Here is a 21,216-nt window from a genome sequence, read left to right as displayed (position 1 = left end):
TTTCAATCCAGAAACCTCCCTTTGTTTCAGACTGTGCAGTGACGCCCTCCCGACCCCAGGACTCTGGAGCCTTTGGAGCAGAAAGATCCCAGGAGTTGAGGGTGAATCCAGGAGTGAGTAGCTGGCAGGAAGGAGTCCTAGCAGTTCTTCTGGGAACACAGGTGAGGAATGACTCCCCCTTCCCTAGATTATCCCCATGGAAGAGGGAGTGTTGTGTGATAAATTCCTGTAACTCTTCTGCCCCTCTGAGTTGGCAGAGAAACAAGGGCTGGGTTCAGTATCTAGGGGTTCTGCTTCAATAACACAATACAAAACTGGCTCGATCCCCCACCCAGTGACCTGGGACAATTACACACCACCCCACTGGGTTCCTCTAGGAGGCAATACTTCCCCTCTTGCAAGCAGGGAGTCTGAGCCGCTCCACTCCACCAGCCATTCCATGAAACACTCCAGTGGCCCCTTCAAACTGTTCTGCTGGGGCAGCAAAGAGCCACCAAATGTTCTGAGGGCTGGGGAAAAAATGCCTTCTAGTGAGTAGTGAAAGAGCTCAACCTGTTTAGCTTATCAAAAGAAGATTGAAAGGTGACTACACTGAAGTGTTGAAGTGCCTTCAGGGAGAGAAAAGACTGGGTATTAAAGGGCTCTTTAATCGAGCAGAAAAAGGCATAACAAGACCCAATGGCGGAAAAGTGAAAAGAGACAAATTCATATCACAAATAGGGTGCAAAAATTCAACAGTGAGAATGATTCACCATAGGAACAAGCTACCAAGGAAAGTGGTGGATTCGCCATGTCCTGATGTCGTTTAATGAAGACTAGATGCCTTTCTGGAATGTGTTTGCCCCCAAAGTAGCTCTTGTGTCATATTAGAGCCCAAATCAGATCATCCAGGCCAGCCGGGCCACAGGGATTTTATCTCAGTATAGATGCACTCTCAGGGTATGTCTCCATTGCAATGTAAGCCCAGGGCTAGCAGAAGTCATGTCAGGAGCCCCAACACATAAACCTAAACCATGAGGAAAAGACCCACCCACAAATAAGCTGGGCAGTGTCCTTCTTCCTATGGTTCGTAAGTCCAGCAACCAAAAGTCCTTTAACATGAGTCATCCCCTCTGCACCCACTCACAGTTGTTCTTACTGAGTGCAAGCCCAGAGATGCATCTGTAGAGTTCACCTGCCATCCTGGGTGGAAAATGGGGTAAATAAAAAGGCACCATACTCACTGTGTTGTCTAGGGCCTCACTCACCCGTCCACAGCCACCCTGTTCTAAAGTTGGTCTAATACCTAAATTTTAGTATTAGGACCCAGGCCCCAGCCCACATGGCTTTGGAACCCATGTCCCTGCCTAGCAAGTGCTATTGAATTGAGGGTGAGTCCCTCCATCGGGGTCTGCCAAGCACAGTTCTGCTGCCCTCGATTCACACAACAAGGATAACAACCCTTTATTTCTCCTGCCCCAATAACCAGGAGACTGGGAATCCAACACCAGCCAAAAGTGATCATTTTGGCAAGCAATCCAACATATTTCCAACATACTGTAAAATCCACATGCAGACTCATACACGAAATCTTGCAAGAAAATCTTCCTGAGGGGTCTGAAGCACCTGCTGCTGGAGGGAAGGAGGAAGCTGTGGGTTGGGGTTGAGGAGCAGCCTGAGGAGAAGAGGCCTGTGGATTGTGATTGAGGGGAACTAGGAATAGGAGGGGGCTGTGGGTTGGGACAGAGGAGAGGGACAAAGAGGAGCAGGCTCTGGTTGGGATTGAGGAGCAGTGTGCATAGGAGGGACATGGTTGGGACTGAGGGGACTTGCGTTTAGGCTGAAGAGAATTGTCATTTGGGGATCCAGTAGAACAGGGGAAGGCAGCAGGTGATTCTCATTCCGTAGGGATATTTTGTGTGTGTGTGTGCGCGTGTGCAGGGGAGGAACATGCTATATGCCCAGAGGCCTTTATTCCTCCAGCCTGCAAGGACAGAGGGGCTGTCAGGAAGTTGCCCCTTCAATTCCCCCCCACACAAAGGCCCTTCTTAGGAAAGGGAAAATCCTGAAGAGGAAAAACATCAAAGACAACTCCAGAAAGACAGATTTTTAAGATATAGTGAGCAGTTCATCACCTGACCTGGGACTTAAACCCTGGACCCTCAGTTTAAGAATCTGAGGCGCTACCAATTGAGGTAGCCAGGCTCACAGAGAAAAATTGCAACTTGGTGCAGAGGAAAAACTAGTCAAGAAAACAAGAGCAGGAAACAATAGGGGAAACCTGCTGCTCTCTCTGGCCTGGTCAACACTATGAGCTTATATCCAATTTAGCAGTGTTAAATCGCATTAACCCTGCACCCATCCACACAACGAAGCCCTTTATATCGATATAAAAGGCTCTTAATACCGGCATCTGTACTCCTCCCTGATGATGAGTAGTGCTGAAATCGGTATAGCTATGTCGGATTAGGGTTTGTGTGGCTGCAATTTGACGGTATTGGCCTCCGGGCGCAATCCCACAGTGCACCATTGTGACCACTCTGGACAGCAATCTGAACTCGGATGCACTGGCCAGGTAGACAGGAAAAGCCCAGCGAACTTTTGAATTTCATTTCCTGTTTGCCCAGCCTGGAGTGCTGATCAACACAGGTGACCATGCACTCCCAGAATCAAAAAAGAGCTCCAGCATGGACCGTACGGGAGATACTGAAGCTGATCTCTGTATAGGGAGATGAATCTGTTCTATTAGAACTCCGTTCCAAAAGACAAAATGCCAAAACATTTGAAAAAATCTCCAAGGCTATGATAGACAGAAGCCACAACAGAGACTCAACAAAGTGCTGAAACTTAAGGAGTTGAGACAAGAGTACCAGAAAGCCAAAGAATGAAATGGACGCTCATGGAGGGAGGGGCAACTGACGACTGTAGCTATCCCACAGTTTCCGCACTCTCAGAAAACCATTTGAATTATTGGCTGAGCTCCCAAAGCCTGAAGGGTCAAAAACATTGTCGTGGGTTGTTCAGGGTATATGTTGTCCCCCCCCGCTCCCGGTCCCCATGAAAGCAAAGGGACAAAAACATTTCTCGCCATTTTTCAATGTCACCGTATGTCTACTGGATGCTGCTGGCAGACGTGGTGCTGCAGCGCTACACAGCAGCATCCTCTTCCCTTCCCTTGCGAATGGCAGACAGTACAGTAGGACTAGTATCCGTCATCGTCATCCCGTGAGTGATCCTGGCTGGCCTGGATGAAGTCGGCCGGGGGTGCCTGGGCAAAAATGGGAATGATTCCCAGGTCATTCTCTTCTAATGGAGATTCAGTCCTGCCTGGAATATCATAGCAGCTGGAGACTCCCCTCCCCTCCCCCCTTTGAGCTGTGATTGCAGAGGCAATAAAGTCAGTGTTGTTTCAAATCCCTGAATTCTTTATTACTTCATCACACAAATGGGAGGATAACTGCCACGGTAGCCCAGGAGGGGTGGTGGAGGAGGGAAGCAACGGGTGGGGTTGTTGCAAGGGCACCCCCTAGAATGGCATGCAGCTCATCATTTCTGCGGGATGTCTGGGGCTCTGACCCGGAGTGGCCATTTGCCTCTCTGGCTCTTTAGCAGGCTTGCCTGATACTCTAGGCAGGACTGACTCTCCCTTTAGACAAAACTTAAAGAAGGGAATGACTTGGGGAGTCATTCCCATTTTTGTCCATGCGCCCCTGGCTGACTCCACTGAGGCCAGCCAGGAGCTCCCATGATAGCAGAAGATGGTACAGTATAACTGGTAACCATCATTGCCAACTTGCAAAGCAGCAGATGGTACAGTATGGCTGATCACCATCTGTGCTAACTTGCAAAAAGCAAGGGGATGCTGCTGTGTAGCGCTGCAGTACCGCGTCTGTCAGCAGCATCCAGTAGACATACGGTGAGAGTGAAAAAAGGCTGAACAGGCTCCATGGTTGCCATGCTATGGCATCTGCCCGGGTAATCTAGGGAAAAGGGCACGAAATGATTGTCTGCCGTTGCTTTCACGGAGGGAGGACTGAGTGACGACATTTACCCAGCATCACCCATGACACTGTTTTTGCCCCATCAGGCATTGAGATCTCAACCCAGAATTCCAATGGGTGAGGGAGACTGCGGGAACTATGGGACAGTTACCCACAGTGCAAGCTCTGGAAATTGACGCTATCCTCGGTACATGGACGCACACCGCCGAATTAATGTGCTGAGTGTGGGCACGTGCCATCGACTTTATACAATCTGTTTCCAAAAACCGGTTTCTGTAAAATCGGAATAATCCTGTAGTGTAGACATACCCTGTGATTAACAACTTTGGTGGCTAATTGAAAGGCTGATGGTTCAAACCCAAGGAAAGATGGAGGTGTTCTTTTTTTAATGATGAGAATCCAGTACATTTTATCAGGCAGAAAATCTCCTCAATGCTGGTCTAGCCTCATTTGACAAGCATAAGTGGCACGTAGGAGAAGCTCTTTTGTCAGATGCATTGGTGATATAGTGGTGAGCATAGCTCCCTTCCAAGCAGTTGACCTGGGTGTGATTTCCAGCCAATGCAATGATATGATGTTTTCTCTCCTGAGAATTGGTTTCATTTCAGTCACATTGTATCAGTTTGGCGGAGGAATGAGAGAATCAGTGTCCCAAACCCCAGCAGGTCGTTAAACACCCAGTGGAGGAAGAAAGTGGGCAGGAGTATATAATGAGCAGTTGGAGTCATCCTGGTATTACGTTTGGTTTATTTTTTAAAAAAATTCCTTTACATCCCTCTCCCTTTTAGACTCAGAGCGTTTGAGGTCAGAAGGGACCGGTGTGATCATCTAGTCCGACCTGCTGCACCTTGCAGGACAAAAGACCCCACCCACCCACTCCTGTAATAGACCTGGGAGGGGAGGCAGATCTGTGCACTGCTCCTACCCCAGGCAGCACATGGAGGCCCTGTGCTCCCCTCCCCCCATGGCTGTGCAGAGATGTGCCAGCAGCACTAAGGTGGCTTCCTGCCCACTCTGCCTCCATCCCTCCGTGCCACTCCCAGAAGTCCCAGCATCCCTTGGGGTGGGAAGAGTGTCTCCATATGCTTCCCCTGTTCCGAGTACCAACTCCGCAGCTCCCATCGGCCAGGAACTGCAGCCAATGGGAGCTCTGGGGGCAGCGTCTGCAGGCAGTGGCACATGGAGAGCCCCCCGGCCCCGCCCACCTAGGAGCTGCTGCCGGAGGGTTGTGTGTATCGGTCACTTTGGGAGCTGCAGTGCCTGGGGTAAGCACCACCCCTCCTGCACCCCAACCCACTCCCCCAGCAGAGAGCCCGCACCCCACACCCAAATCTCCTCTCTGAGCTTTGCTTGTCTTCCTTTCACCCAGAACCATCCTTCTTCTCCTGGGTTGCAAGTAGCCATCCCTGGGAAGCCAAGAGGCAAGCACAGGATTTTGCCTCCCAGCAGCCAACCACACTTCCCCAGACTTTGCAGAATGAATGGTGGTGCTCTACTAACCCTACTTACCACACTGAGGTGCTTAGCTTCTGCCCTGCCTTCCTCGGCTTGACTTTCCTCTTTTGCCCCATTCCTGCCTCACTTCCTTTTTTGACAAGTCACGCAAAGGAGGCCAGCAGGAAGAGCCAGCCTCCGTAGGCCAACCTCCCAGGGCAGAGGAGACCAAGCTACAAGGCTGCAAAAGATAACTGGTCCAGATCCTCTAGCTTTCCTCTGCTGATGCCAAGGCTTTTTCTCAGCTCATTTCCCCACCCTCTGTCCTGCAGGGGTTGGGGTTATCACAGGTGTTACCCAAAATTGGGTCAGCTAGTAAGCATAGGGAGGACTAATGACCCACCAGAGTTTGGCAGAAAGCAGCACATTTATTATACTGACAGATAAGCTCCAAAGAAGATGGGTAGGAGGTTGTCACACTCACACTCCCATATTCATGCTCCCAGGACTGGCTTGGCACTGGAGATGTCAGGATTCTGCAAGGTAAGTGTCCCACAGCACAGTGATGGATGGTGGATAATTAGAGTTCCAGACACCTCTTCTGCTCTTCAACCAACCCCTTCATCCCACAAGCATTCCAGGAGTGAGTGGAGGGGGAAAGCCACTTCACAGGCATTCAGAGAGGGAGAGGAGACAAAAGTGGGACGGAGGAGAAGTATAACACACCTTTTGAACACAGGAATCATTGCTGCTCCTACAACAGCAGGGACAGGCCACTAGGAAAATTAAGCCCTCATGTTTCTGCCTGGTTTCGAACCAGGGACCTTTTGTGTGTGTTAGGCAAACGTGATAACCACTACACTACAGAAACTTTGTCACAGGGCTCTGCCCCTCCCTTCATAAGAACATAAAAATGGCCATACTGGGTCTATCCAACCCCGCAACCTATCTGCCAACAGTGGCCAATGCCAAGTGCCCCAGACAGACTGAACCTAATATGTAATGATCAAGTGATCTCTCTCCTACCATCCATCTCCACCATCTGATAAACAGAGTCTAAGGACACCATTCCTTCCTCAGCCTGGCTAATAGCCATTAATGCACTTAATCTCCATTAAATTATCTGCAAAAAGAACAAGGAGAACATGTGGCACCTTAGAGACTAACACATTTATTTGAGCATAAGCTTTCGTGGGCTAAAACCCACTTCATCGGATGCATGCAGTGGAAAATACAGCAGGAAGAGCAGCAAAGAATCCTGTGGCACCTTATAGACTAACATGCATTTGACGAAGTGGGTATTCACCCATGAAAGCTCATGCTCCAAAACATCTGTTAATCTATAAGGTGCCACAGGATTCTTTGCTGCTCTTACAGATCCAGACTAACACAGCTACCCCTCTAATACTTGACAGCAGGAAGATATATATATATATACACAGAGAACATGAAAAAATGGGTGTTACCATACACGCTATAATGAGAATGATCAGTTAAGGTGAGCTGTTATCAACAGGAGAAAAAAATCTTTTGTAGTGATAATCAGGATGGTCCATTTCCAACATTTGACAGGAAGGTGTGAGTAGGAGTGGGGGGACAAATAAACGTGGGGAAATAGTTTTACTTTGTGTAATGACTCATTCACTCTCAGTCTTTATTCAAGCCTAATTTAATGGTGTCCAGTTTGCAAATTAATTCCAATTCAGCATCTCTCGTTGGAGTCTGTTGTTGAAGGTTTTTTGTTGTAATATTGCGACTTTTAGGTCTGTAAATGAGTGACCAGGGAGATTGAAGTGTTCTCCAACTGTGTTTGAATGTTATAATTCTTGATATCTGTTTTGTGTCCATCTATTCTATTACGTAGAGACTGTCTGGTTTGGCCAATGTACATGGCAGAGGGACATTGCTGGCACATGATGGCATATATCACATTGGTAGATGTGCAGGTGAATGTGCTTTTGATAGTGTGGCTGATGTGATTAGGTCCTATGATGGTGTCCCTTGAATAGATATGTGAACAGTGTTGGCAATGGGCTTTGTTGCAAGGATAGGTTCCTGGCTCAGTGTTTTTGTTGCGTGGTTGCTAGTAAGTATTTGCTTCAAGTTGGGGGGCTGTCTGTAAGCAAGGACTGGCCTGTCTCCCAAGATCTGTAAGAGTGAGGGATCATCTTTCAGGATAGGTTGTAGATCTTTGATGATGTGCTGGAGAGGTTTTAGTTGGAGGCTGAAGGTGACGGCTAGTGGCGTTCTGTTTCTTTGTTGGGCCTGAACTGTAGCAGGTAACTTCTGGGTACTCTACTGGCTCTGTCAATCTGTTTCTTCACTTCAGCAGGTGGGTATTGTAGTTGTAAGAACGCTTGTTAGAAATCTTGTAGGTGTTTGTCTCTGTCTGAGGGGTTGGAGCAAATGCTGTTGTATTTTAGAGCTTGGCTGTAGACAACAGATTGTCTGATGTGGTCTGGGTTAAAGCAGGAGGCATGTAGGTAAGTATAGTGGTCAGTAGGTTTCCAGTATAGGGTGGTGTTTATGTGACCATTACTTACTAGCACTGTAGTGTCTAGGAAGCGGACTTGTGTGGACTTGTCCAGGCTGAGGCTGATGGTGGGATGGAAATTATTGAAATCATGGTGGAATTCCTCAAGGGCTTGTTTTCCATGGGTCTAGATGATGAAGATGTCATCAGTGTAGCACAAGTAGAGCAGGGGGGTTAGGGGACAAGAGCTGAGGAAGCTTTGTTCTAAGTCTGCCATAAAAATGTTGGCATACCGTGGGGCCATGTGCGTACTCATAGCAGTGCTGCTGACTTGAAGGTTTACATTGTCCCCAAATGTGAAATAGTTATGAGTGAGGACAAAGTCACAAAGTTCAGCCACCAGGTTTGCCCTGACATTATCGGGGATACTGTTCCTGATGGCTTGTAGTCCATCTTTGTGTGCAATGTTGATGTAGAGGGCTTCTACCTCCATAGTGCCCAGGATGGTGTTTTCTCCAGGATCACCAATGGATTGCAGTTTCCTCAGGAAGTCAGTGGTCTCTCGAAGATAGCTGGGAGTGCTGGTAGCATAGGGCCTGAGGAGGGAGTCTACATAGCCAGGCAATCCTGCTGTCAGGGTGCCATTGCCTGAGATGATGGGGAGTCCAGGATTTCCAGGTTTATGGATCTTGAGTGGCAGATAGAATATCCCTGGTTGGGGTTCTACACTGTCTTATTGCCAAGGGATGGAGAAGCTCGGCCAGCAGCAAGGGTGTGCAGATCACCGCCTTAGTGTGGCTGTGACAGTACCTCCAGGATCCTGACATCCTAGCACTTTACACACCTTCCTGGAGCCTCCCAATGCCCCTGGGCTGTCGGGACTGTGACCCCAACTCTACTGATGAGAAACAGGCCTGGGGAGGGGAAGCTACTGACTCAGGGTCACACCAAGTGTCAGAAGTATGGATGGGACCCAGCAGTCCTTCTTTCCAGGCCCCTTCGCTAACCGCTGCTGCACACTCCCTCCCACAGCTGGCAATTACAAGCAGACCCTCATGGCCACTCCCCCTGCCTTTGAGAGGGAGTGTGCTCCTCTGCAGTGACTGGACCAGGGGATTGGGAGTCAGGACTCTTGAGTTCCATTTCTGGGTTTCCTATTGGTTCCACTGCTGGTTGTTTTTCTTTTCCTGGGGGACTTTGAGCAAGTTGCTCCCCACTCTCGGGCTCTGTCCCCAGCAGTCAAATGGGGATTTCATACTTTTCCGCTACTGGAAAGTGCCGGGAGAATCCCCCAACAAAAGCTGCTCTGACAGTGCTAAGCAGCATTTGACCATTCAAGGGCGGAGCGCACTGCCCAGGAGGAGTGTTTGGCTCTGGGGTTTCACTTCAGCCCAATCTAGAGAGAGGGGCCCAGCCATGGAGTTTGGCTCAAGAAGACCAAGTCTCCAATTTGTTAAGGGTGTTTTGAATTCCAATCCTGCGCTCCAAAGTGCTTGGTATCAGTTGCAAATTTTAGAAGCATGCTCTCCACTCCATTTTCCAAATCATTCATGAAAACATTGAATAGTACCGGACCCCGGATTGATCCCTGCCGGACCCATTAGGTACACCTTCTCCTTTGGACAGCCAAACATGGAGAAGGGCTCCTGGAGTCTGGGCTTTCGACCAGCTCTGTACCCACATTACGCTGATTGCAGCTGGACTGCATTTCCCTCGTTCACTTGTGAGAATGTCCTGTTAGAAAAGCCTTAGGCCACGTCCAGACTAGGGTATTAAAATCGATTATAGATATGCAACTTCAGCTACGTGAATAACTTTAGCTACGTGAATAACGTAGCTGAAGTCGAATTTCTCAAATCGAGGTACTCACCCATCCAGACTGCACGGCATCGATGTCCGCGGCTCTCCGTGTCGATTCCGGAACTCCGTTCGGGTTGATGGAGTTCCAGAATCGATGTAAGCACGCTCGGGGATCGATACATCGCGTCCAGACTAGACGTGATATATCAATCCCCGAGCAATCGATTTTAACCCACCGATGCCGCGGGTTAGTCTGGACGTGGGCTTAGTAACACCAAGCTAGATCCCATCTACTGTTTACCAGCCTCCACCAGGCCCGGAACCCTGCCAAAGAAGGAAAGAGGATCGCTTTGGAATGATTTCTTCTTGACAAATCTATGCTAACTAGTCCTAAGAACCAAATTATTCTGTAGGTGCTGCTGACAAACTGATTATTTAAGAATGTATTGCAGGATCTCTCCAGCTATGACAGTGAGGCTAGTTAGTCTGTAAGTCTCAGGGATCTCTTTGTTCCCCTTTTAGAGAAGGTCCTGTCTTGTTCATGGATACGAAGATGTTCCTTTTCAGGGATCTCAGACGAGAACTGAGGCATAACACTTGGTTTGTTAAGGCCACAAAAAGGGAGGCAGGAACCTCTTCTCTCCTGCTGGTAAAGAACCCCAGGTACCTAAAAGACAGGGACTCACATCCCTGAATGGGCTTTAAAAATGGCAGTGGTTAAAGATTGGCCCCGACTATTTTTGTTTCCACATACTAGACATTTTAGCATACTTTAGAATTCCTTGGTGCTGAACACTGTGAAACTCCCCTTTCTCCTTCACAGAGGGCTTTAACACCCCTTCTCTCACTCAGGGTACATCTACACTACAGGATAATTTTGAATTAACTTAAACTGGTTTTATTAAACAGATATTATAAAATCGATTCCACGCGGCCACACTAGGCACATTAATTCGGCGGTGTGCATCCATGGTTCGAGGCTAGCATCGATTTACGGAGCGTTGCACTGTGGGTAGCTATCACTATAATTTTCCAGCCAATAACTTCGATTTGCGGCCACACTAACCCTAAATCGATATGTTAATATCGATTTTAGCATTACTCTTCTCGTTGGGGAGGAGTACAGAAACCGATTTAAAGAGCCCTTTAAATCGATATAAAGTGCATTGTAGTGTGGACGGGTACAGCGTTAAATCGATTTAAGGCTGTTAAAATCGGTTTAACTGCGTAGTGTGGACCAGGCCTCAGGCTCACAACTGCCCAGAGTTCGAGAACTGTCCCTGTTCCCATTGGACAGATGGGAGAAGCCTGAGGTCCAGAGAAGGGAAGTGACCTCCTCAAGCGCCTACAAAGCAAGGCGGTGGCAGAGCCAGAAAGAGAAGCTACCAGTCCTGACTCCTGTTCCAACAGACAATAAACCCACCCAGGGGCAGGGATAGAGCCCAGGAATGGAGATGGTGGAGAAATTTCATTGACACCTTTTCTGTCAGAAAATCCCATTCAGGCTAATCCAGTTTGTTTCTCGAAATCATAACAAGTGGGATGAAAGTTCTCTGCAAAAATATTGTGTTGCAAATCAAAAGCATCTCCTGTTCATCACAGTGTGTTAAATTGTCTCCTCGCACACAAAGAGGAGACACTTGGATCTCAAACATTAGATAAGATGCTTCATTCTGAGTTAAGTCGTTGCTGTTCTTAACAATTTCAAAATAAAAAAAATACAAATAAAATAGACTATTTCAGCTATTGTATTCTGTGTTAATCTGCTCTGAGTAAACGTGATAGAACACCTCGTATTATGCCCTACTCCTAGTGACACTCTCCAATGGATCCCCATCCTCCACCCACCGTGAGGTAAGTAGGAGCAGATCATTATTATCTCTACTTGAAAGAAGGAGAAGCTAAGGCTGAGAAAGGAGAATTGACTTGTCTGAGGTCACACAGGCAGTCAGTGGCAGAGTTGGGAATAGGACCCAAGAGCCCTGATTTTCAAATTAACCATCAGATCTTGAATTTCAGACATTGAATGACCTGAATAAAGTGCTCTCAGATGAGCTCCAGACCAACAACAGTGACAGTAATTATTCAGCAAGTATTTGAGGAGAACTGCAATGTTAGAGAGAATCATGAACAGCTCAGAGACAATTAATGCAGAGAAGCAGCAAAACTCATCAAACATAGAACTGGTTCTAGATTATATACTTGATCTTTAAAGAGAACAAGGACCTGAGTCTCCTCCCCGTCAATAACCCCCTGCTCAGCCAATCAGGGTAGAGACTGAGGACAGGAGACTGAGGGCTCTCACCAGGGAGCCCGAAGGATGGACCAGGTCACTGGTGGGGACTAGTTCAGCTCCACATTTTTGGGTGATGCTTCCACAGTGGGAGCTGCAGAGCACTCCCCCGCAACACACACACACACAGACACAGACACAGACACAGACACACACACACACACACACACACACACACACACACCTACCTGCTAGTGTTGGGAGGGGAACAGAAGAAAGGACAAAAGAAGCAAGAGACAAAGAGAAAGGAGGGAAGGATGGATGGAGGAACAGGTGAAACAAAAAGGACAAACCCTAATGTCCCCAGTGATTCTAAGGGACAAAATCCCAGGTGCGGAATAAAATTCTGCCTCCTTAAGCTCATGTTTTCCATGCCTAGAATTCACCTGTCACAAGATGGATCAGACTGAACAGGTTTCAAACCTCCAGGAGGCTCTTACCTTCTAAACAGGGACGGCTATTTCTAGTAAAATCACTAAAAGGGAAGGATAAAACTTGAAAGAGGTTCCTCCTGGCGCTCACGTCCATGAACCTGAATACTCTCTCAGTCCTCAAAGAGAGACCTGGAGAAGGAGACTTGCTGAAGCAAAGCCACAGGGGTCTCTGAGGTTTCCCTGGCCCCTCGCCCCTGTCCTGCAGGCTGATGTCAGCATCTCTCTGTGAGGTCACCACATCCACACCAATAGTCTTTGACCAATAGTCTGAGGTCCTGCAAAAGGTCTTTGTGATGTCACTGCCACACTCCTCGCTTGCTGGGCTAATGTTCTGCCCTTGGCCAGGCACTTGGGAGGTTTGAGCTACGCCCTGTGGATCACCCCACTCAAAGAGTCTTCCTTCTAGGAAGCAAGTCAGATAGACAAGAAAACATCAGATGCTGCTCCCAATGTTACACTCAGTTTTTTCAGAAATTAGTCAACTTTATGGCCAGAAGAGACCATCAGAGCATCTAATCATATAATCATAGAATATGAGGGTTGGAAGGGACCTCAGGAGGTATCTAGTCCAATCCACTGCTCAAAGCAGGACCAATCCCCAACTAAATCATCCCAGCCAGGGCTTTGTCAAGCCTGACCTTAAAAACCTCTAAGGAAGGAGATTCCACCACCTCCCTAGGTAACCTATTCCAGTGCTTCACCACATTCCTAGTGAAAATGTTCTTTCCTAATATCCAACCTAAACCTCCCCCACTGCAAGTTGAGACCATTACTCCTTGTTCTGCCATCAGGTACCACAGAGAACAGTCTAGATCCATCGTGTTTGGAACCCACTTTCAGGTACTTGAAAGCAGCTATCAAATCCCCCCTCAGTTTTCTCTTCTGCAGACTAAACCAGCCCAGTTCCCTCAGCCTTTCCTCATAAGTCATGTGCTCCAGCCCCATAGTCATTTTTGTTGCCCTCTGCTGGACTCTTTCCAATTTTTCCACATCCTTCTTGTAGTTTTGGGCTCAAAACTGGACACACTACTCCAGATGAGGCTTCACCAATGTCGAATAGAGGGGAATGATTGCATCCCTCGATCTGCTGGCAATGCCCCTACTTATACAGCCCAAAATGCCGTTAGCCTTCTTGGCAACAAGGACACACTGTTGACTCATATCCAGTTTCTCATTCACTGTAACCCCTAGGTCCTTTTCTGCAGAACTGCTGCCTAGCCATTCGGCCCCTAGTCTGTAACAGTGAATGGGATTCTTCCATCCTAAGGGCAGGATTCTGCACTTGTCCTTGTTGAACCTCATCAGGTTTCTTTTGGTCCAGTGCTCTAATTTGTCTAGGTCTCTCTGTATCCTATCCTTACCCTCCAGCGTATCTACCACTCCTCCCAGTTTAGTGTCTTCTGCAAACTTGCTGAAGGTGCAATCCACACCATCCTCCAGATCATTAATGAAGCTATTGAACAAGACCGGCCTCAGGACCGACCCTTGGGGCACTCCGCTTGAAACTGGCTGCCAACTAGACATGGATCCATTGATCACTACCCATTGACCCAGACGATCTAGCCAGCTTTCTATCCACCTTATAGTCCAATCGTCCAGCCCATACTTCTTTAACTTGCTGGCAAGAATACTGTGGGAGACCATATCAAAAGCTTTGCTAAAGTCAAGGAATAACACATCCATTGCTTTCCCCTCATCCACAGAGCCAGTTATGTCCTCATAGAAGGCAATTAGGTTAGTCAGGCATGACTTGCCCTTGATGAATCCATGCTGACTGCTCCTGCTCACTTTCCTCTCCTCTAAGTGCTTCAGAAGTGATTCCTTGAGGACTTGCTCCATGATTTTTCCAGGGACTGAGGTGAGGCTGACTGGCCTGTAGTTCCCCAGATCCTCCTTCTTCCCTTTTTAAAGATGGGCACTACAGTAGCCTTTTTCCAGTTATCCAGGACCTTCCCCATTCGCCATGAGTTTTCAAAGATAATGGCCAATGGCTCTGCAATCACATCCACCAACTCCTTTAGCACCCTCGGATGCAGCACATCCAGCCCCATGGACATGTGCTCATCTCCAGTTTTTCTAAATAGTCCCAAACCACTTCTTTCTCCACAGAGGGCTGGTCACCTTCTCCCCATACTGTGCTGCCCAGTGCAGCAATCAGGGAGCTGGCCTTGTTTGTAAAGACAGAGGCAAAAAAAGCATTGAGTACATTAGCTTTTTCCACATCCTCTGTCCACTAAGTTACCTCCCTCATTCAGTAAGGGGCCCACACTTTCCTTGACTTTCTTCATGTTACTAACATACCTGAAGAAACCCTTCTTCTTACTCTTAACATCTCTTGCTAGCTGAAACTCCAAGTGTGATTTGGCCTTCCTGATTTCACTCCTGGATGCCTGAGCAATATTTTTATACTCTTCCCTGGTCATTTGTCCAATCTTCCACTTCTTGTAAGTTTCTTTTTTGTGTTCAAGATCAGCAAGGATTTCACTATTAAGCCAAGGTGTTTGCCTGCCATATTTACTATTCTTTCTACACATCAGGATGTTTTTTCCTGCAACGTCAATAGAGATTCTTTAATCCTTTAGAGGATTGGAACTGATTTCAGTGGAGGCACATGTTTGCTAGGTTTTTATACATTTGCACAGGAAAAGACTGAGTGTTTTTCCATTCATTTCGGGGATCCCTACTCAGTGGAACTCCTCAACATAACAGAAACACAATTACTTTTAGTGAAGGAAGAGGTTTATAAGGGGGCCCTTGGGTTTGAACCAAAGACCACTTGACCTGTAGTCAAACACTCTACCACTGAGCTACACCCCCATGACTGCTGTAATGGTAGGTTAGTGATCTTAAAGATTTTGAAGGACAGGCCCTGCCTCAGAGGTCTTCTGTTCTCTTCCCAGACCACAGTACTTTTAAAAATGGGGTTTGATTAAACTTATAGATGCATGTAGACACCACAGCTTGCACACCCACCCACATAGCTTCCCCACAGTGACATAGCTACCACCTCTCGGGGAGATGGATTAACTACACGGGTGGGACAGCTCTCTCCCCTCTGCTTAGAGCATCTTCATTCTTTATGAATAGGTAGGAAAGAACCTCCTGAATGGACAGTAACCAATTGATCAAATATTGGTGGGTCTGCATTCAATATGGGTAACTGGTCATGCTGGGCTGGATTAGTAGGAGCATTGCAAGCAGATAGAGGGAAGTGATTATTCCCCTCTATTCGGGACTGGTGAGGCCACGTCTGGAGCATTGCGTCCAGTTTTTGCCCCTCCACTACAGAAACAAATTGGAAAGAGTCTAGGGGAGGGCAACAAAAATGATTAGGGGGCAGGGGACTTACGAGGAGAGGCTGAGGGCAGGGCCACCCAGAGGGGGGGCAAGTGGGGCAATTTGCCCCAAGCCCTGCAGGGCCCCCATGAGAATATAGTATTCTAGAGTATTGCAACATTTTTGTATGGAAGGGGCCCCCAAAATTGTTTTGCCCCAGGCCCCCTGAATCCTCTGGGTGGCCCTGCCCACTCCACCTCCTTGACTCATTCTCCTCCCTCTGAGGCCCCAGCTGTGCTCTGCCCTTACTCCCATTTGGCCACTTCCCACCCCTGCTCTTCCTCTTTGGCTGAGGCCTGCTGGTCCACCTTTTGCTTGCTCCTGTCCTGCCTGAAGGCCTCCTTGTGCCTCTCCACCCCCTACCCCAAGGTCTGCCTGCTGCCCCCACCTCTCTGCCCTTCCCCTGAGACTCACCCTGCCCAAACTTCTCTGCCCCCTCCCCTAAGACCAGCCCTGCCCATCACTTGCACCTCTCTGCCTCTCCCCTGACACCAACCCTGCCCAGCTCTCACACCTCTCTATCCCCTCCCCTGACCTGCCCTGACCACCACCCACACCTCTCTGCCCCACCCATGAGACCAGCCCTGCCCACCACTTGCATCTCTCTGCCCCTCCCCTGAGACCCGCCCTGTCCACCTCTTTCCTCGGTCATCTCTTGTTATTCTTTGAAACATCAAGGATGGAATAAAAAGCTGAGTTTACTCCAGGGTGAGGAAAGAAAGGAGCCACCAACCCTCTGACAAATCTCAGTGCGCCAGAGAAAACCTGCCCCCTGCTATTGCAATCCCTGATGTGCTGGGGATATGATGGTAAAGGAACTGTCTGAATGATCAAGGCAAGAAATGGACAACAATCTACAGGAAAATCATTGACCACAAACACACTCTCCTCATGCTCCAGCCAGAAGAGAAACGAGCAGGAATTCTTGCAGTTCAGCCAGGGACACACTTACACAATGGCACAGCAGTGTGTGTGTTGTGGAAGCTGGTCTGAGGGAACATCTGGAATTGATCACTCAGTGAGTACAGAACTAGAGGATAGTGAGAGACACATCTCAAGCAAGTAATTGTGGCTGAGTGGTTAAGGTGATGGACTAGAAATCCATTGGGGTCTCTCCACGCAGGTTCAAACCCTGCCAACTACAGAGGAAGTTGTGGCTCTTCAGTTTCAACAGACCTGAGGTCTTGTCTCACTCTCAAACTATGTCTACACTATTGGGTAATGTGGCTTTAAAGTGTTTTAATTAAACAGCTGTTGCATGTCCACACTATCCCCCTTGTGTCACCAGAGCACATCCAGGATGGCCACAGAGAGCAGTGCACTGTGGGTAGCTGTGCAACTGGCTGCAGGTGCTTTGGGAAGGGTTTGCAATGTCTCCTGGGCTGGTACTGCATCACATGATGCAGGTTTCTCTATCCCATTGTTCCATGGGAAGCCTACTAGATTGCCAACTGCAATGTGCCTGGTGGGGTAGAGAGTGTGTTTGCGTGTGTGGGGAGAGGGAGTGTGTGTGTTGGGGAAGAGTGAGTGTGTGGGCACACTGTCTCTAAGTTCAGACAGCTGCTGCAGGCAACCAGTGCTGAGGCAGGGGGAGGGGCACAGCCCCAACATCAGCCCCCGCTTCCCTCACTGGCTCAGCTCAGCACAGCAGCCTCTGTGACATACACACATGCTGCTGCCTGCTTAGCTCTGTGTCAGGGGTGCTGGAACAGGGGGGTTATAGGGCCATGCACCACTCTTTACCTGCTGTTAGGACAAATGAGTGGAGGGAAGGGTGGAGTCTTCGGGGGGGGGGAGAGGCTTTCTGTGGGTGTGGCCTTGGGGGGAGGGGTGGTGTGAGTGTGGGTCCTTGGGGAAGGGGTGTCATGGGAGTGCCACAGTTCAGACAACGGTGCCCCCCCCCCCGCTGTAAAGAAGCTCCCACCGCCCCTGTTCTGTGTTCGTGGCGTGGGAGACAGCAGCATCCACGGCAGTGATTTGCTCCTCAGGGCTCTGGCAGGGGGGCTCAGGCAGCGATTTAAAGGGCCTGGGGCTCTGGCCTCTGTAGGGAGTCCTGGACCCTTTAAATCACCAGCCTGGGGAAGCCGGGCCGGGCTGGCACAGCGTACCCGCTCTTGCCAGTACCCCATACCGGACCGGACCGGATTACTTTCACCTCTGGAAGGTCCTCACCTGGATCAATAACTGGTTAAAAGCTGGGAAACCAAGGGTAGGACTAAATGATCAGTTTTCAGGATGCAAACAGGTAACTAGTGGTGTCTGTACTGGGAATATTCAACATATTGATAAACGATCTGCTAAACAGCGAGGTGACAAAATTTGCAGATGATCCAGAACTACAGAGGACAGTTAAGTGCGAAGCAGCCTGTGAGGAGCTAAAAAGAGATTTCACAAAACTGGGTGAAAGGGCAACAAAATGTCAGATGAAATTCAATGCTGATAAATGCAAAGTGATGCACATTGGCAAAAATCCCAACTCTACATATAAAACTATGGGATGTAAAATAGCTGTTGCCACTCAAGTGAGAGATCTTGGAATCACTGTGGATAGTTCTCTGCAAACATCCACTCAATGTGCAGTGGCTGGCAAAAAGGGAACAGAATGTTGGGAAACATTAGGAAAGGGATAGAAAATAAGAGAAAAAATCTTATTGCCGCTGTATAAATCCATGGTACGCCCATATCTTGAATGCTGCTTGCAGATATGGTCACCCCATCTTTAAAAAGATGTATTGGAATTGGAAAAGGTTCAGAAACGGGTATGGAGTGTCTGCCATATGAGAAGAGAATAATAAGACTGGGACATTTCAGCTTGGAGAAAAGATGACTAAGGGGGGATATGATAGAGGTCTATAAAATCATGTCTGGTGTGGAGAAAGTAAATAAGGAAGTGTTACTTATTCTTTCTCATAACACAAGAACTAGAGGTCACCAAATGAAATTAATAGGCAGCACTTTTAAAACAAACAAAAGAAAGTATTTTTTCACACAATGCACAGTCAACCTGCGGAACTCCTTGCCAGAGGATGTTGTGAAGGTCAAGACTATAACAGGGCTCAAAAAAAGTGCTAAATCGATTCATGAAGGACATGCTCTGAGCCAGGATGGGCAGGGAACGTGTCCCTAGTCTCTGTTTGCTAGGAGCGGGTGACAGGGGATAGATCACTTGATGATTACCTGTTGTGTTCATTTCCTCTGATAGGGAAAATAAAATCCCCTCCACAACAGGGGCTTTTCTGTTACCCTCCCCCAGATCAGGGACTTTTCAATTATCAAGATTTTACAGGCCAGGGCCTTGGCTGTACTAACCCTAACTTCCCTAAAACGTGTTTACACAGATACACTGCCTGGAAAAGTACTAGCTGGGGACGAAGGGGGGCCCTGGGAGAGCCATTGCAGCTTTGTGGGTTATATTGTAGCAATAAGTTGCTTGCCTAAGTAACCGCAAGTTAAGGGTCACGGAACATTTAGGCCCACATGACCACCTAACAAAAAAAAAACAGGATGGTTATGACAAAGTGCTGCTGGATTTGCAATAAATGAGCCATATAAGGAAATTATCAGTTGGTTTTGCTTTGGATTGCAGAATTAGCAACCTAAGTGCCAAATAAGGATGTATTAAATGTATTGATAAGTGAAGCTTTGTGGTTTTAAGCTTTAAAAGCTTAGTAAAATTTGTAATAGGTAAAGCAGCCGACCCTCTGCGTAGGCAAAAGCTCCTTGAGTGGGGTGATCCACAAGGAGTAGCTCAAACCTCCAAAGTGCCTGGCCAGGGGCAGGACATTGGCACAGCAAGGGAGGGGATGTGGCAGTGACATCAGAAAGGCCTTTTGCAGGACCTCAGACTATTGGTCAAAGACTATTGGTGGGGAGGTGGTGACCTCACAGAGAGATGCTGACATCAGCCAGGCAGGACAGGAGTGAGGGGCCAGGGAAACCTCAGAGACCCCTGTGGCTTTGCTTCAGCAAGTCTCCTTCTTCTGGTCTCTCTTTGAGGACTGAGAGAGTATTCGGGTTCATGGACGTGAGAGCCAGGAGAAACCTCTTTTGAGTTTTCTCCTTCCCTTTTAGTGATTTTATTAGAAAACAGCCGTCCCTGTTTAGAAGGTAAGAGCCTCCTGGAGGTTTGAAACCTGTTCAGTCTGATCCATCTGGTGACAGGACACTTCCCTTCTCTCTACCTCAGGCTCTCCCCATCTGTCCAATGGGAACAGTGACAGTTCTCGAACTCTGGGCAGTTGTTTGCCTGAGTGAGATAAGGGGCGGTAAAACCCTCTGTGAAGGAGAAAGGGGAGTTTCATGGCGTTTAGCACCAAGGAATTCTAAAGTTTTCTAAAATGTCTAGTCTATGGAAACAGGAAATGGTCAGGGCCAATCTTTAACCACTGCCCTTTTTAAAGCCCATTCAGGGATGTGAGTCCCTGTCTTTTAGGTACCTGGGGTTCTTTGCCAGCAGGAGAGAAGAGGTTCCTGCCTCCATTTTTGTGGCCTTAACAAACCAGGTGTTGTGCCCCAGTTCTCGTCTGATATCCCTGAAAAAGAACATCTTCCCATCCATGAAGAAGACAGGACCTTTCTCTAAAAGGGGAACAAAGAGACCACTGGGACTTACAGACTAGCTAGCCTCACTGTCATAGCTGGAGTGATCCTGCAATACATTCTTAAACACTCAGTTTGTCAGCAGCACCTACAGGATAATTTGGTTCTTAGGACTAGTGAGCATGGATTTGTCAAGAGCAAATCATTCCAGACCAATCCTCTTTCCTTCTTTGGCAGGGTTCTGGGCCTGGTGGAGGTGGGTAAACAGTAGATGGGATCTAGCTTGGGGTTACTAAGGCTTTTCACACAGTCCCGTAGGACCTTCTCACAACTGAACAATGGAAATGCGGTCCAGCTGCAATCAGCGTAATGTGGGTGCAGATCTGGTTGAAAGCCCAGACTCCAGGAGCCCTTCCCCATGTTCGGCTGTCCAGCGGAGAGGGTGTACCTAGTGGGTCTGGCAGGGACCTGCTCGGGGTCCGGTACTATTCAATGTTTTCATGAATGATTTGGAAAATGCAGTGGAGACCATGCTTCTAAAATTTGCAACTGACACCAAGCACTTAGGAGCACAGGATTGAAATTCAAAACGCCCTTAACGAATTGAAGACTTGGTCTTCTTGAGCCAGACTCCAGGGTTGGACCCCTCTCTCTAGAGTGGGCTGAAGTGAAACCCCAGAGCCAAACACTCCTCCTGGGCAGTGCGCTCCAACCTTCAATGGTCAGATGATGCTTAGCACTGTCAGAGCAGCTTTTGCTGGGAGATTGTCCCAGCACTTTCCAATAGCGGGAAAGTATGAAATCCCCATTTGACTGCTGGGGACAGAACCCTAGAGGGGGGAGCAACTTGCCCAAAGTCCCTCAGGAAAAGGAAAACAACCAGTAGTGGAACCAATAGGAAACCCACCAAAGGAACTCAGGAGTCCT

General features: G+C 48.2%; 2 non-coding genes and 1 pseudogene across 2 annotated transcripts; 1 reads left to right on the top strand and 2 right to left on the bottom strand.

Moving 5' to 3' along the window:
- The window catches only part of LOC127042487 (zinc finger protein 420-like), a 75,393-nt pseudogene that overhangs the window by 9,314 nt on the left and 44,863 nt on the right, over positions 1-21,216 (bottom strand).
- TRNAC-ACA (transfer RNA cysteine (anticodon ACA)) lies at positions 15,160-15,231 on the bottom strand. Its single transcript has one exon. It is a non-coding gene; the product is annotated as a tRNA-Cys (tRNA).
- Positions 16,813-16,894, top strand: TRNAS-AGA (transfer RNA serine (anticodon AGA)). The gene has a single exon. It is a non-coding gene; the product is annotated as a tRNA-Ser (tRNA).

Source organism: Gopherus flavomarginatus, unplaced genomic scaffold (assembly GCF_025201925.1).
Source record: "Gopherus flavomarginatus isolate rGopFla2 unplaced genomic scaffold, rGopFla2.mat.asm mat_scaffold_459_arrow_ctg1, whole genome shotgun sequence".
In the NCBI taxonomy this organism is placed as follows: Eukaryota; Metazoa; Chordata; order Testudines; family Testudinidae; genus Gopherus; species Gopherus flavomarginatus.
Note: the sequence above shows the minus strand (reverse complement) of the source record. Positions and strands in the feature narration are given on the sequence as shown.